At 49.8% G+C, this 15,971-nt stretch overlaps 1 protein-coding gene across 3 annotated transcripts in view; it reads right to left on the bottom strand.

Annotated features, from left to right (window-relative positions):
* Positions 1–14,224, bottom strand: part of COL6A3 (collagen type VI alpha 3 chain) — a 120,448-nt gene extending 106,224 nt beyond the window's left edge. The window contains exon 1 of one of the 3 annotated variants that reach the window (XM_048869348.2): positions 13,722–14,224. The gene's annotated coding sequence lies outside the window, so the exon portion shown is untranslated. The remainder of the gene's footprint in view (positions 1–13,721) is intronic. The other 2 variants (XM_075118154.1, XM_075118156.1) reach the window with 2 other exon arrangements.
* Positions 14,225–15,971: the final 1,747 nt, after the last annotated feature.

Genomic DNA, 15,971 nt, shown 5'->3' with positions numbered 1-15,971 from the left:
CTGGTTTTGAGGGGTAGGGTGTGTATGGATCTGACTCCAGTGTGTGTGTTTGTGTCCAAGGGGAATAATTGCAATGTTGCTTCAATATTCCCCTTAAATTCAAATATCCAGCTATACAGTGTTTTAGCAACTAGCACTAGAACATGCCAGCATGTAAGAACATCACGCAGCTCAAGATGAACTAAAGGACCTTAATAGTCTTTTTGCTCTTCTGTGTTGTATTTAATTCATTATTTGTTAAGTGCCTGACACAATTAAGCTGAGGGCAGAGTAGGTTTTAGAAGGGTAGAATTGAATCAGGGAATTGGCCAGCCAGAAAGCCTCTGGTGAGTGATTTATTTGTGAAATCTGTATGCCAAGGAGACCTCAAAATGGGACTGAAGCTGCAGAGGGAGGGGAATAGAATCATAATGGCGCCAAAGTAAACCGTGGATGGGAGAAGTAGCAATGCAATGTTTAAAGCCAGCAAACGGGAGATATGGCAACAAGGCAGAAGGTTCCCAATCTGCTGCCCATGATCTAAAAGCAGGGGTTCCTTACATGGGCTGAGATGGCATAAATGACAGGAAACATCACAAGCTTTAACTCACGGAGGCAATGTGCTAGGGCCCTTTTGCATTGCTCCAAAGGGGCAGCTCACAATTCCCCCATCGCTGGGGAATTTTCAGCTGACACAGAGCCTTTGCAGCCAGTTCTATGCTAGTTCTCCCAGTGCAGGGGGCATGGTGGGGGCTGGAGGTGCCTGGGCAGAACACACTGCTTCCGAGCTCCCGGCTAGCAAAACGTGAAACCTATCTACTGAGCTATAGTTATACAAATAAGGGAATAAAGCCTCTCCTCGGTCTTGAAGGGCATTTTTTTGTGCTCACTAGGCATATGCAGTTAGCAATCCGTGTAATGCTTTGCCTCAAAAGAACACAGATCAAGGGGTACAAATCTTCTGTTGAGATCCAGGACTGGATCTGAGTATTATATTAAACAAATGCACGCAGTGCTCTTGTGCCAATAATTGCGAATGTGCAAGCGAGGTACGTTTCATTTCATGGATAGAATGCAGATTTAGGCCCAAGTTCTCCAGAGGGTGAAGGGGCGGAGGACTGTAATACATAAGTGAGTGTGTGTTACGAGTCCCTTTCTGTGCCCTATCCACGGAGGATATGAGCCACAGCTGCAGTTCTAACGCTTTAGCTCAAGTTGTAGCAGCTCACGCTTTTAGCTCTGGAGGGCCACGATTCAATCCCTGGTGTGCCAGCCAAGACGGCAGCCAACCCAGAAGCATGGAGTCATGGTGGCTCATTAGATTCCCTCTCTCATTGTGCAGCCACGTCTGGGCTCTGTTCAGCCTTGGGAGGCCTGGGGCAGCTGCTGAGGGAGACAGGAAGCATCGATCTACATGCAGAGCTCCCAAAGCAAAGAGGGCTAAGTAATAGGGAATGGAGGTGACCAACCTAGTGCAAGCATTAAACACGCCCGCTGTGGGTTACCGAGCCCAGTGGAGGTGGCAGGCTGGGGTAGACAATGGCAGAGTGGCATGTCTGCCAGTTGTGATCCCAGTGTTAGCAGGAGAGAGCTATAGGCTCAGGACCAAGGGTTTCTGTAGGATGCCTACCCTAGCCATGTCCCTTCCCTCTCGCTTCTGGCTCCATTGCCTGCGGGAGAGACAGCAATGGAACTGTTGCTCTTTCAAAGCCAGGTAGATCTTTGATTTATTTGTTGCCCTCCCCTGGTGTTACATGGAAGGGGAACCCGGGGATCTCGTTTTCCAAAGCACAGTCAGAAAGCCCTGCCTGGCCTTGTTCATAGCCACATGCTCCCCTCTGTCACGCAGCAGAGGGTTAGCAGTAGCAACACGCTGCAGTTTGTAGTAACTGCACCAAGCGGCGGTCCCTGACGAGAGTTTGAAGCACTCACGCAGCATGTGGCCAGGAGAAAACCCCTGCCGAAGGACAGCAGAGCAAGAGCGGTGCAGAAGCACCCGGCCTTGCCAAATCAGCCCTGAGTGGAGTGAGAGAAATCACCTACCCAGCACCTTCAGCCCTCCCAAAACGAGTGCAATGGGCAAGGAAAAGTCCAACATAAATTATGCCACAAGCATTAATTTGCTCTATGCAGACAGCCAATCCCATCAGGGTGAGGGACCAAATTGCTGCAAGCCAGGCAGGTGCCCAGGGCAGTCCAAAGCAGCCCAGAGGCCTTTGGGAGGCATGCAGCTAGATGGGATGGCCAGCCTTTAGCCATGGATCCGTGTGTCTTCAGCCTAAGCCGACGGGCCCTACTGATCAGCAGCTCATCCCACAACGGACTTCTTCAGCGTACAGAAACCACGGAACATTCCAAGTAGGGTTCCCCCTCCGCCCCGCTGCGCTTTTTCCAGGGGATGGAAGTACATGTGTTGCTAGAGAAAGAAGCTGAGATTTTCAAAGTTGCCTGAGGGGTGTAGGGGCTCGTTTCCCATTCAGTTTACTGTGCGGTGGGTGTTCAAATCCCTTGGGTGACGTTGAAGATCTCAGCCGTAAAGTACTGTAGCAATGTTACTTTCTAAGTCACTCTTCAGTGACTTTAAAAACATTTCATTTGGTATCAAAATGGCATTCGCCCGCCTGCAATTTGGCAATAGCAGTGGCCCTGAGATACCAGAAGATCAGAACCTGAGCAGAACAGTGAGAGGTCTGTTTGCGAAGCCATTTTATACCTATATTTTATTCACACTTAACTAATATAAGAAAGTAAGAGCTGCCATACTGGGTCAGATCAATGGTCCATCTAGCCCAGTCTCCCGTCTCTGACAGTGGCCGGTACCAAAGCTTCACGGGAGTGCACAGAACAGGAAACTTGTAGTGATCCACCACGTCTTCCCTTCCTGGTTTCTGGCAGTCAGAGATTTAGGGTTGCCCTGAGCATGGGGTTGCATGGCTGACGATGGTGGCTAATAACCATTGATGGACCTATCCTTCATGACCTTATCTAGTTCTTTTTTGAACCCATTTATACTTTTGGCCATAACAACATCTCATGGCAATGAGTTCCACAGGTGAATTGTGTGTTAGGTGCAAAAGTACTTCCACATCTGATGCCCATTAATTTCATCGGGTAACCCTTGTTTTTTGTATGGTGTGAAAGGGGTAAATAACACTCCTCTATTCACTCTTTCCACTTGATTAATGATTTTACGGCCCTCTATCATATCCCTCCCTTAGTGGTCTCTTCCCTGAGCTTAACAGCCCTAGTCTTGTTAGTGTCTCCTTGTCTGAAAGCCGTTCCATACCCTGGATCATCACAGAGGTTATTTCTCTTTCTGAGAATAAAACTCCAATCATAAAATATCAGGGCCCTCAGGAGGTCATCTGGTCCAATCCCCTGCTCAAAATCCCCAATTTTTGCCCCAGATCCCTAAATGATCCCCTCAAGGATTGAACTCACAACCCTGGGTTTAGCAGGCTAATGCGCAAACCACTGAGCTATCCCTCCCCTCCGCTGGAAAAAGCACCCACATGTGAACCAGGGACCTCTTGATCTGCAGCCAAAATGCTCTACTCCTGAGTTATACCCCCATGTGCAGAAATAACTTCAAGCATCTGTATTTTTAAATGAATTAAAGGTCAGGGGAGCCCGGGGTATAGGGCCTTACTCCCCTCCATTGGGTACCCACTTCAAGGGTAACAGTGTGGAATAAGAGCAGCCCCCATGGGGCTGCTACTCCACCTCCCATGCATCTGGAGGGGGAATGGGCAGCAAAGGATGGGGAGAGGGTTTATGCTTGGATCTACCTCCCCAGTACACTGAGCCTTTGCATCTGAGGAAGTGAGCAGGGCCAGGTATAAAGCCGGCATAGATTGCTTCTTCCCTGGAGGGGAACCAGGGCCCAGAGAATGACTCTGCCCTCTGGGCAGAACAACTACACACTGCCCCTAGCTCGAGGCTTGTGGCAAAGCCATGACTGAAGCACAGACAAAACAAAAATCCCCTCTCTAGACTTGCCCGATAGGAACAAAAAGGGGTAAATCAGCCCAACTGACTTAAGCATCTTAGAAAAACAGGGCTATTCCATCTCTTCTTAACTATTCTAACTTCTTAGCGGCAAAGTGAGAGTAAATCTGGCTGCCGCTGATCTACTTCAGAAGAAATATTTTTATGATACATGATTTCTCTCTGTCCAGCCGTCCCAGGGTACCAACTAAAAAAGGCTAACGTAGAGAAGACATACATTCTTATCTCTTCAGCTCTCAGCTTTGGCTGAACTTCATATGATTCTTTCTGGTCTGACTCACAACAGGCTCCCGGTTGCCAAGAGACGTGTTTCATAATCTCCGTTTTGCTGCCATCTGCTGGAGTCCTTGGTTACATTTCTTCACCGTATACAGTAGAATTTACAGTGTTCTCTCAAGTTTTGGGGAAAGTCAATGTGAGTTTCATACTCACGATATTTATTGCTAGCTGTCATTTTCAAAGCAATTTACAAGTATTAGTGAATCCTCACAATACCATGTGCATTATTTAAACTCAGTTAGCTCCAGATTGCAGATGGGTAAACTGGTCAGGGGAAATTGAGGCACAGAATAATTAAATGCCCATGGTCAAAGAGCAAGCTGGCGGTTGAACTGGGATTAAAATTCAGTGTTAAAAACCCCAACTCTTCCTCTGAATCCAGTTGTTTTAAAAGGTGATGTTAAATGTCATGTACGTATTCTAGTTCTCTGTTAATGCCCCTCAGCCCTTCTGGCATCTGGCACTTCTACATCATCAGAGAAAAGTGAAAAGTCATTGGCCCATAAAAAGCAATTCTAACGTGGGTGGAATGTGACTTCACCTAAACATGACCAATTTTTTCTGCAGATGGTTTGCAGCAGCACCCAGTAATGCAATTGCATTGCTGAGTCAGAGTCTCACTTTGGCAGCTCATTTTACCCATCCAACCCCCACCACAGAGAAATCCTGTTAAATCAATGGGACTGCTTATGTGAGTATGGGGAACTGAATTTGGCCCATTCTTTCAAGAGGTAAAATCGGCAGCTAAGAAATTTGGGACTAAGGAATCTCAACAGTGAAAGGGAGCAAAGAAACAAAACACCTTTGGAGCCTCAAAATTGTTTCCTCTTTCTCTTAGCATGTCCAGAGAGAAAAGACTGACCGCAACATTAAAGAAGGGCTTTGCATTTTCAGACTGCTATGGAATCCCCAGACATCGGCCCTTTCTTTACGATTCAGAAATGTCTACATGTCTTATAACAGAAAAGGGCTCAAATTAACCTTGACACAGTGGAAACAATGCTTTGAAGTTCCCTAGAATGAAATACTTCAGTGTTATGCCTCTAAACCAAACAGAGTATTAACCTGTTGAAGGAGGCCAACATAGAATTCGAACCTCTTGCTCTCCAATTCACTGCTGATGGGGATGCAGCTACTTTATCTGAAAAAGCGATCAATATACCATAACTTTGCTTTTCCACTAGGATCCACCAAGGATGTATATGTTATCAGTCACATCCTTACAAATCTAAGCTTAGGAATTTCAAAAGAGGTGCTAAACTCCCATTCATAGAATCATAGAATCATAGAATATCAGGGTTAGAAGGGACCTCAGGAGGTCATCTAGTCCAACCCCCTGCTCAAAGCAGGACCAATCCCCAATTAAATCATCCCAGCCAGGGCTTTGTCAAGCCTGACCTTAAAAACTTCTAAGGAAGGAGATTCTACCACCTCCCTAGGTAATGCATTCCAGTGTTTCACCACCCTCCTAGGGAAGAAGTTTTTCCTAATATCCAACCTAAACCTCCCCCACTGCAACTTGAGACCATTACTCCTTGTCCTGTCCTCTTCTACCACTGAGAATAGTCTAGAACCATCCTCTCTGGAACCACCTCTCAGGTAGTTGAAAGCAGCTATCAAATCCCCTCTCATTCTTCTCTTCTGCAGACTAAACAATCCCAGTTCCCTCAGCCTCTCCTCATAACTCATGTGTTCCAGACCCCTAATCATTTTTGTTGCCCTTCGCTGGACTCTCTCCAATTTATCCACATCCTTCTTGAAGTGTGGGGCCCAAAACTGGACACAGTACTCCAGATGAGGCCTCACCAATGTTGAATAGAGGGGAATGATCACGTCCCTTGATCTGCTCGCTATGCCCCTACTTATACATCCCAAAATGCCATTGGCCTTCTTGGCAACAAGGGCACACTGCTGACTCATATCCAGCTTCTCGTCCACTGTCACCCCTAGGTCCTTTTCCGCAGAACTGCTGCCTAGCCATTCGGTCCCTAGTCTGTAGCTGTGCATTGGGTTCCTCCATCCTAAGTGCAGGACCCTGCACTTGTCCTTATTGAACCTCATCAGATTCCTTTTGGCCCAATCCTCCAATTTGTCTAGGTCCCTCTGTATCTTATCCCTGCCCTCCAGCGTATCAACCACTCCTCCCAGTTTAGTATCATCTGCAAATTTGCTGAGAGTGCAATCTACACCATCCTCCAGATCATTTATGAAGATATTGAACAAAACCGGCCCCAGGACCGACCCCTGGGGCACTCCACTTGACACCGGCTGCCAACTAGACATGGAGTCATTGATGTTTTAACCAAGAGGAAGGATGGCTCATTGGTTTGGCCACTAGCCAGAGATCTGGGTTTAAATCCCTGCTCCTCCACAGACTTCCTATATAAATTTGGGAAAGTCACTTAGTGCAGGTCACTTAGTGGGGTAATACTCACTATTGGAGTGTGATTTCTAAAGCGCACGAACTTGTCAGGCATTAATAGGTCCGTGTAGACCCAGCTGGTACACACCTAAAGTTTCCAAGTTCATTTTAACGTAATGCTATTTCAAACAGGACTCAATTAAAGCTCACTAGTGAACTTTTAGTTCCCATCAGCAGGGTCCTCAATGATCAATTAATGTGCAACACATTAGCGTGCTTTAGAAATCACACCCCCATCGGGCACACTGCTGCTCCATGTAGACAAGCCCTAAGTCTCTCCTTACCTCAGCCCCCCATCTGTATAATGGGGACAATAGCACTGCCCTGCCTCCCAGGGGCGTTATGAGGATTAATACAATAAATATGGTGAGGTGCTCAGATACTCTGGTAATGGGGGGAGGCCACAAAGTACCAAAGACAAAACTTCCTTATGCCCCTTTAAAAATCTGATCCTAATGAACCGAAAAGAACAAATTTGCCCTCACTCAAATTTCTGACCGTTTCAAACCACAGGGAGTGCACTACCCACAATTGCTGCTCTCGGAATACTGAGACACAGTACAAATAAGCTGGTGGTCAGTTACTGGTAGAGCTTAATACAATGCATCACTAAGCCATGCCGAGTGGCTGTCACAAAGCCAGGGAACCACAGCCCCAGTGGTTACTGATTTCCTGGAACTTTGTCCTCTGAGACTTGAGTCATCTACAGCTGTTGTTCAATAAATTCCAATTCTAAAATTATTTGGAAGACTGCAGAGGACCATACCCCAGTGTCAAAATCATGGCCCTCGACGTTAATCAATGTTAAACGTCTGACAGCTGGAGGTCTAAGCAATTTTGCAGGAAGCTGTTTGTTCTACAAGTCTCCCTAACCGAATCTTTAGCCTAACATAACTCAGGGAGGCTCAGATGTTTCTTGTTATATAGCATACTCCCTGAAATCAAGTGGGGAAGGCATTTTCTATACTGAATGCTGCCAGATGCCTGAAAACAGAAACCAATGATATAGAATAACCCTTTGCTAATAAGAGATTCTTGTTAAAGGCTCTAAATTTGTGCCTTTCTCATCTGTTCTCTTCATATTGTATGGGGTAACATTTTCAAAAATTCCTCAGAGACTTAGGAGACTAAATCTAATTTTCAAAAGTGACTTAGACACTTAGATGCCTCAGTCCCATTGATTTTCAGTGAGACATAGGCTTGTGAGGCCCAGGTCTTCAAAGGTATTCAGGTGCCTAACTTCTTGGGAGTTAGGAGCCTGAACCCCTTTGAAGATCTGGGACTCACAAGCCTAAGTCACCTTTGAAAATGGCAGTTAGACTCTTAAATCACTAAGGCACTTTTGAAACTCTTACCCATTGGCCGTATTGTGGCAAGCCACACCCTCACCAAACAAGCCTCAGGTGAGGCTTCTTCTAGAGAGCGATGACAGTTCCTACGCATCCTTAGCTGACGTGGCACTCCATTGAGTTCAGTGGAGCTGAGCCAATTCACATCAGCGGAAGACCTGGCCCAAACAGAGTTTAATAGCGGAGCTGCTTACTGATATTGAAAACTGATGACACTTGAAATACGAAGGTTTTATTAGGCTGATGCCCGCTCCCAAAGACTGCAAGTTAGACCTGGACTAAGCAAAAAACAAAAGGTTTAGAACATCAAAAAACCTTTCCATTACAACCCAATTTTTCTTAGTTCTCTTGTTTTGCTGAAGGCTGGGTTTTGCATTTTGGGATATGTTCTCTCACATTGCACCTGGGTAACTCCCACCTGGGCTAGCTCTGATAGTAGTTGCATATGTGCATTTGAATGAAAAAAGAATGCCCTTTGGCTCCAAATCCACTTCAGATGTATGGAAATATGAAGGGGAGTGATTCATTGCTGATCTAGCTAACCGCTAACTAAAGTCAGTAGTAATCTCTGGTGAGACGTGTAGTAGCTGGATCTATGCGCTTTGTGAGCTCCACTTGGTAAACTTCCCCAGCCTTATTATGCAATCCATCAACTGTTTCATGCATCCCTAGAGGAAAATGGAATGAGCACACAAGTCAGGAACAGCCACTCAAGCGGCTCATCTCAATTATGTCATATTGTGTGTTAACTTGCTTATTTCATTCCTTAACTTTGCCTGTTCTCCTTGTGCCTGATCTGCCCCCTGCTGGAGTTATGGGAGTTATTGTGCTGACTTCAATGGCAGTTGAGTCAGGTCTCCTGGGCAGGAGACTCTCCATTCAACAGAGCTGATACAATGCAAACATTTTAGTTCTACAGCATCTCTTCCTGCTCTCCTAACTGAAGACCAAATACCACACCCTTCTGTCTCAAAGGCGGTTCCTTTGGAGCAGATTTCTCAGACCCTCTTGTGCCGACAACAGGGAAAATGCAAGCAAATCAAAGCAGGGACAGGAAAGGAGAGACAAGGGTTGGTGGTTAATGCATACGGAGCTGCTAGGGATTTTTCTCTTTAAAATCATCTTGTTGGCTTAAAATCTGGTTATTTTCTGCTTCTTGCATCTGGGACTGAAATAGAGCAGTTAGTAGGAGGAAAGAGAGTATTTGCTGAAGAAACGAGGAAACTCCCTCAGGAATCAATGACTCTTTATGTATAGGAACCTATTCTACCAGGTCCCCTCCACCCATGCTGCTCAGCTTCTTAATATAGAACACGGGTCATTAAAATGTAGAAAACCTGATGGAGGTGTGGAACATCAGTGCTTGACATTTGATTCACAGGAGAAAACTGACACAAAAGACCACCAGAAAGCAAACTGTGCATCTAGCACACTTAACTGAGAGGCAGAGAGAAGAATTGTAAACCAGGTTTACAGTTCAGACTGAATGTGACCAGGAAAAGCTGGCTAGAATGAAACCCCAGCCTGACAAACAAGAGGAAAATGGTAATGTCAGGCAAATATCTCCATTGAAGGTGCTGATAAAACCTTCCCCCCACCCCCTTAGGTATTTCACACGCGTCAAGATCATTACCCTGAATTATAAGAGCAAAATCGTTAGAGCTAAGTAAGAAGTAGGTTAAGGATGTTTTTCACATGTCATGTGGGAATGCATATCCAAGCCTAGGGACCAATTCTGATGATACTGAAATCAGTGAAAGAATCGCCTTTGAGATCAGTGGTAGCAAGATCAGAGACCTAGTTTTCAGCCTGAAAATGTCATCCCACAAAAGCCATGGATCTACCGGGTTTAAGCAGGGGGAGAACATGATCTCTTGGCAGTTCTGCTTCATGGATGTAGGGAGTCGTGTGCCTTGTCCATCACAGCGCAATCCACTGTCAGTCACTCCTCATTTGTTCTCCTCAAGGGGCGCCTCAGGCATATCTCTATTGCATTACGAAGAAATGGTGCGAAAGGGAGTGAAAAAGCCCTGTTCGCCAAGCTCTCTCCACCACGGGGACTGGTGGCAGTGCCTTTCAGCCAGGAGGCTGGCTGAGGAGGGATGGTCCAAGTAGTTAGTGGGCTTGCCTAGGACTCAGAAGACCCAGGTTCAATTACCTGCTCTGCTACTGGCTTCCTGGGTGACCTTGAGCAAGTCTCTTATCCTCTGTGTGCCTTGGTTCCCCACCCGTGAAGCGGGGACATCTGTATGGCCCTACATCATAAGCATGGAGTTGAGCTAAACATGTTTAAACCTGTGAGGTGCTCAGGTGCTCTGATGACAGGCTCTAGCTGAAAGCCTGCTCCAATACAGTAGCAATTAATGGGATTAAACCAGCAGATGGGTGGGTAAAGACGCGGGATTAAAAGGGACAGTCCTCAGAAATCCTGCATGAAGGAGCCACAAATAAACTGAGAGCTTCCCCTCTCAGCAGCATCCCACTGGAATGAAGCTGACTTTGGCCAGCCAGGATTGGGGCAGGAGCAGTCTTGGCCCAGATGTCTGGTCAGGAAGCAGCTGGGGCCAGGAACATTTCCTCACCAAGGGCTCTGGTCAGGAGGGGCCTGCTGCTGGAGCAAACGAGCAGGAGCTTAGTCAGAGCAAAAGTCCCCCAAGAGCAGACTGCCAGCTACATCTTCTGTGGCCCCAGCCGGTAATAAAATTCTTGGGGTTTCCCTGTGAGGGCATCTCTGTCTCTCTCATTGGCAATTGTATACACAAAGGCCAAGCTGTTCCCTCTCCCCCCAGCACAGCCATAATCTTGCACATAAAGAACCAGATTCTGCCACCTCTCCTTTGTGTGCAGCCCCACTGGGTACCAGAGGACGACTGGAGGGGGAAGGTGCCACTCAGCAAGCGCATGAGGGGCAGAACCGGCCTTGCTGGGATCACTCGGTGCCCTCCTACCTCCTTCATGCATCGGTCCCCTCAGGGACACAACTCCGTGTGGACAGAAGAGGCGGGGTGGGGGCTCAGCCAGGAGGGCAATTAGAGAGAGTAGGTGATGAGCATCTCCACAATACACCTTGCCCCTGGGGAGCCTGGCTAGTGCGCGCCATGGCGCACTAAGCACCTCACTGCCCATAGCCAGGGGCCAGCTCGCCACGGGAATCGCCGGCTATGCACCACGCACGGGACTGATCAATCAAAACCACACGTCTCCGCTGCCCCGGGGGACAGGGAAGGAAACTGACCGTGGGCACCGCTTCCCGGGGTCACCGCTACTCGCTCCCACCCACCGCACCCGCACCAAATACACGAACCATGCAACTGACGAGCTGCTACTTCCACCTTCTGGGAAATTAAGTAGGGACCCAGAGGCTCTTCCAAGAAGTCACCCAATGCAGTGAAATGTCCAGCAGCTGAGTGAGGGCTGTGGGTGGCAGGGGGTAGATCTGGGTGTGACCGTGGATGGGCGGGTTGGGGCCGACCGGCGCCCCGGCGGGGGAGATCCGGGACAGACCGGGCGGGTTGGGGCGGACCGGCGCCCCGGCGGGGGAGATCCGGGACAGACCGGGCGGGTTGGGGCGGACCGGGCGGGTTGGGGCGGACCGGCGGCCAGGCGGGGGAGATCCGGGACAGACCGGGCGGGTTGGGGCGGACCGGCGGCCAGGCGGGGGAGATCCGGGACAGACCGGGCGGGTTGGGGCGGACCGGCGCCCAGGCGGGGGAGATCCGGGACAGACCGGGCGGGTTGGGGCGGACCGGCGCCCAGGCGGGGGAGATCCGGGACAGACCGGGCGGGTTGGGGCGGACCGGCGCCCAGGCGGGGGAGATCCGGGACAGACTGTGGCTGGCGGGAGCTCAGAGCCCCTAGCACCCGCTCTGCAGCGAGCAGAGCTCAGAGTTGTGGGTCTCCTTTTCCTTCTGGATGGGGCCAAACAAGATGTGGAAGGGAAGGAGGAAAGGGCTATTCCCTCTGCAGCCAGAGGGCGTGTCCCACCGTGGGACGGGTTCAGAGGACGCTGCAATGAAACGCCCCAGGCCAAAGCACTGATCAATCAAAACCACACGTCTCCGCTGCCCCGGGGGACAGGGAAGGAAACTGACCGTGGGCACCGCTTCCCGGGGTCACCGCTTCCCGTGGGTCACCTGGTCTCCCCACTCCCTGCGCCAGCTCCACCGGGCACGTGGCACGGCGCCTGCAGCGCCAGCCTGGCTCTCCCACCCTGCCTGGCACCCCGACAGCACCTGCCCTTCCCAGCGGGACAGGCCACGGCGTTCGCAGCCCGGCGAGGAGGGCGCCGCCAGCAGCCGCCGCGCCCTCCACCCAGCGCTCGCTCCGGCGAAGTCTGTGGCCCAGGCCCTGCGGCATCCTGCAACTGCCCTCCCTGGATCCATCCCCTCGGGCACGCTGCCCCTCCCCGGGGACCCCCTCGAGCACGCTGCCCCCCTCCCCGGCCCCCCCTCGGGCACGGTGCCCCTCCTCGGGGACCCCCTCGAGCACACTGTCCCTCCCTGGATCCATCCCCTCGGGCACGCTGCCCCTCCCCGGGGACCCTCCCCGGGCACGCTGCCCCCCTCCAGGGACCCTCCCCGGGCACGCTGCCCCTCTCCGGGGACCCCCTCGAGCACACTGTCCCTCTCCGGGGACCCCCTCGAGCACACTGTCCCTCCCTGGAGCCACCCCCTTGGGGACGCTGCCCCTCCCCGGCCCCCCCTCGGGCACGCTGCCCCTCCCCGGGGACCCCCTCGAGCACACTGTCCCTCTCGGGGGACCCCCTCGAGCACCGGCCCAGGCACCGCTGCAGCCCCTCCCCGAGGCTCCCCCTGGGGCGCTGGCCCAGCCAACCCCCCTTTCCGAGGTTCCCCCTCGGGCAGCGGCTCCACCACCCCTTCCCAGCCCCCTCCCGCCCCCCCACGGGCACTAGCCCTGCCACGGCGCCTGCCCCTCCCCGAGGCTCCCCCCCGAGCGCTGGACCTGCCTTGGTCCCTCCCTGAGGCTCCTCCTTGGGTCCCACCCCTCCCCACGGGCCCTGCCACCGCCCCAGCCCCTTCCCTTCTCTTGCCGCTCCTTAGACAGGGCTGCAGCAAGAAGTAGCCCAGTAAGGACAGCAAAGCCAGGACCTGAGTGCTCAGCAAGGTCAATACAATGCCATTCATTGCTTTGGCCCATAGTTGGTTCCCCTCTCCTTCCACGAAAGGCTGGAAATTGCTCCTGCTCCGCTCTCAGCCCTCTCCGCGCCGGGGTTGCTGAGGTAGCTGCGTCTAGCTCGGGGACCAGCCCGCGGAGCTAGGAAGAGTGTCCCGAGCCGTTCTGCCTTTCCGCTCAAACTAAAGGCGTGGGGCCCGAGCCAGCGTAGATCTCACCCGGCCAGCGGGTGACCAGACAGCCAGTGTGAAAAATCAGACCAGGGAGTGGGGGGTAAGAGGCGCCCACATAAGACGAAGCCCCGAATATCCTGTAAATTCGGGACATCTGGTCCCCTTATCCTGCAGGATTCCGGACCATTACACCCGGGACGAATCGAGCTCCTTGATCTCATACCTGAGAGAGACCGCTCTGGCCAAAACCCCCGGAAATGTGCAAAGTCAGCACATGCCAACTGAAAGCACAGGAGAGAAGCTCTCAGTCCAGCTGGGACACACAGAGCAACGATCAATCCTGGGCAGCGGAGCTCCTGTGCAGAAAGAAACACTTACCCCAAAGAAATGCGAAGAATTACTTGTTCCCAGACCTTTTACGCCAAATTATTTGCAGATTGGACTCATCCCTTCTCCTTGGCGTTCAATCTCCCCTTCCTGGAGTGTGTTTATTCTCCACAGTGAACGTGGGGTTGTGAATGGTAAAAATCCTCTTGCCGTTTTCCCAGTGAGTCTGGAGCAGCAGAAAACGGAGCTGCCTTTGGTGGAGGATGCAGCTCCGAACTGGATTGTCTCCAGCGTTACAGTCAAGGCCGCCCCACTGAGTGACCCAAACTGTAAATGAAAAACAGACTTGCATGACGCTGTTTCTTCTGGCCCTTCTGCGAGGGTGATGTCACAGAGCCTCTGTCCCACAGCTCTTCAAACTAAAGTCTGTCTCCCCTCCGATCAACTTTCCGAGTCGCTGTGCGTGGGGGGGCTCTTGCAAACGGGATCGCTGTTTCATGCTGGTTCCCTGCTTCCCAGGGTTTGACTTGACCCCTTTTTCCACCGGTATCTGCGAGAATAAAACAAGAAGTGCGGTCTGGTTTTCCAACGTTTAAAAATAGAAATCTGCTTGTTTGGATGAAGGGGCTCACACCGTCTACTGTAATAATCCCTCCTTAACTGAGGAAGGGTTTTTTCATTTTACCAAGTAAAGTAAAATCACCTGGGTTTTAAACCGAGCAATAAAGAGGGAGCAAAGCCCTGGATCTCTTGTTGTTAAGGGAACAGTGGCAAGGGGCAGAACTGGGGTTGTAAAAAGAACCTGTTCCAAGATGCGTCTAGGTTGCCACAGGGGAGCTTTAGCGGGATTTTTCATACACTTCGCGGTGCTTCTCCTCTGCCTAATCTGCCTCAAACCGTGTGTGGGTGTTGTCAGCTGTCCTCTTTGTGTGATATTGCAAATATCTGAAAAATAAGGTCCCTGTAAAAGACAAGGGTTTTGATTAGCGAGACCAGGTGAGCGAGGTCATAGCTTTTATTGGACCAATTGGTGAAACAGTCAAGGTCTTCAACCCCGAAGAAGAGTTCTGTGTAAGCTTGAAAGCTTGTCTCTTTCACTCACAGAAGCTCATCCACTAAAAGATACCCCACCACCACCACCACCCTTGTCTATCTCATATCCTGGGGACAATATGGCTACGACAGCACTGCAAACAAGATTGTTATTGACATTTAAGACGCTGTTTCTGGGTACAATTTTCAAATACTGACTTACGCTCTTAAGTCCCATTTTCAAAAACGACTTTGGACCAGATTTTCGCAGGCACTGAAGGCACGGAGTGGGGATTTCTAAGTTTTTGCCAGTAGAGTTTTCGAGGTGAAGGTCCTCTTCAAAATCCCATTAGACACCTCTCTGCATCATTAGGTTCCTAAATACCGTTAAAGTCTAGCCCTAGGTGCCTAAATCACTTTTGAAAGTGGAACATAGGCTCCTAAATTGTTTAGCTAGTTTTGAAAATTTAACCTACTTCTTCAAACAGGCAAGAAATGTCAAACAGGTATTTAATGATCTATGTGACCTTCTACCTTCTGAATGATGGGAGTCATTGATTGAAATTAGAATAGTTTGGTTTTGATTTTTTTTATAAAAGAAACTAGGATAAGAAATCATCTTTATTCTTATCTCTGTTTTCTTACTTCAGCCCTTATAGAGGCTGGAATCAAGCTAGTTTAGCAGTAAAATGTTTCTCAAAGTATTTTATGTATTTTTACAGGGGGATTTACTATGTTTATTCTTGATTTTCTGGCATTTCAAATATCAGCCACATAAAAATTTGCTGGAATGCTCTAATGAAGGAATACCCTGGAGCATTCATACTGATGTAATAATCAGTTTTCAAAATAGCGCTTGGCACGCTTTGTTCACTATCAAATAGGCTACTGCCTTAAATTAGGGAACTTGAATCTTGAACTTATATAAAGATGTAGTACAAACATTCATACTATGTGTGTCATACTGAAAACAGACCCCAACTCCAGAGAACCTGACCTTAGAGGAAACTAATTTCTGAGCAGGAATTTGATACATCTAGGAAAGTGTCCTGCAAAATAAGGGGTCGAGATCCTCAGCTATTATATATCGGCATAGCTCTGTTGAATCCCTGGAGCTGTGTTGATTGGCACCATCTGAGGCTCAGTTCCAAATTCTAAAGTGTATCATCTAAAAGGCAGGGAACAGGGATTCTCAAGCTTCTTCTACTGTGGTTCACATCTTGATATACTGGCCCCTGCATTACTTCTCCTTCCTTTAGTGATCATTAG

This window comes from Caretta caretta, chromosome 11 (assembly GCF_965140235.1).
Source record: "Caretta caretta isolate rCarCar2 chromosome 11, rCarCar1.hap1, whole genome shotgun sequence".
NCBI lineage: Eukaryota > Metazoa > Chordata > Testudines > Cheloniidae > Caretta > Caretta caretta.
The sequence above is the reverse complement of the archived record's forward strand: the minus strand, read 5'-3'. Positions and strand labels throughout refer to the sequence as shown.